Source organism: Nannochloropsis gaditana, assembly GCF_000240725.1.
Source record: "Nannochloropsis gaditana CCMP526 unplaced genomic scaffold scaffold099, whole genome shotgun sequence".
Taxonomy (NCBI): domain Eukaryota; class Eustigmatophyceae; order Eustigmatales; family Monodopsidaceae; genus Microchloropsis; species Microchloropsis gaditana.
Window position 1 is genome coordinate 17,099 of NW_005803854.1, and position 1,361 is coordinate 18,459.

Genomic DNA, 1,361 nt, shown 5'->3' on the forward strand with positions numbered 1-1,361 from the left:
CGGCTTTGTGCGGCATTTCCTAGCCCTGGACGTGTGAATAATAATGCCTGAGGGCCGCCACGCTGGACGATCGCTCAAAAAGAGCAACATGCGAAGGTTAACTCCAGAGGGTGCCGGGCCTGTGACTGTTTTCTTACGGTTCGTTCCACGCGTACAGGCTCAGATGTGCCCAGGAGCGATCTGTCCATGGATTTACTGTCGTTGTCATCCTTGAGTGTCGTAATCAAAAGTTTTTCAGAACACGGCTCTGATAGAGAACCCCCTCAAAGGGGCTAACCTCTTCATGAAGGGACGCCCAAAACTCACGCACGCACGCCCCTCAATCCGCAGCCAAAAAAAACAACTTGAAAGGGCATGCCTCCTTCAGCGTTTTCCTCCTCGCCACTGCCGCCAGTGGCCGGCTCCTCCGCCCTTTTGGCTGCTTTACGCCAGGGCATGGAGGCGCAGGGCCTGGATGCTCTCGTTGTTCCCTCCGAAGGTCAGTGCCAGCGCTGGGGGGACCCCAAGAACTCCTCGACACCAGGCATCGATATCTTACCTTTTCTTAATGCTGTAATACGCCTGATCATGCGTTTGTTTTGGCATTCATTCCCTTTCCTTTCCCTCCCTCGCCCTGCCTGTCTCCGCACCTCTCAGACGCCCACCTGTCTGAGTACGTCCCTGCACGCGACCGGCGGCGAGAGTACGTGACAGGATTCGGCGGAAGCGCGGGCACGGCGGTCGTCACACCCGAACATGCGTTACTGTGGACGGACGGGCGATATTTTCTTCAGGTACGAAGGAGGGAGGAGGCGAAGGAAGGGGGGGAGAGACGCCGCGTGCGACCTGACGCCCTCGAAAAGGGTCAGCTGTCAGCGAATCCGTGCAAAAGCCAAGTCGATCTTCCCTGCTGGGAGGCTTGCGGTGTCTGCTCTGTCTCTGTTATTGCTCGCAAGCACCCCATCTCACCGGCTCTCCCTGTCTGTCTCCTCCCTCCTCCCCGTCCGCAGGCGTCACAGGAGCTGGGGCCCGACTGGGTGTTGATGAAGGCGCTCGAGAAGGGCGTGCCCACGGTGGAGGCCTGGCTGGCCAGCCACCTCCACCAGACGAAGGTTTGAGGGGGAGAGGGAGGGGAGGGTGCTGCTGGCTTCGAGTAGGGGTGGCAGTCGGGAGGCGGGGGGTCGGGGAGCCGGCGGGTGACACCCTTTAGAGACCTCTCCTCACCCTCCTGTCGGGAAGCCGGCGGTTGACACCCTTTAGAGACCTCTCCTTACCCTCCTGTCCGCGCACAGGGCGGGGGCGTGGTGGGCGTGAACGGCCTCTTCCTCAACATGGGCCAGGCCCGCAGTTGGAAGTACGTGGCGCCTCCTCCCTCCCTCGAT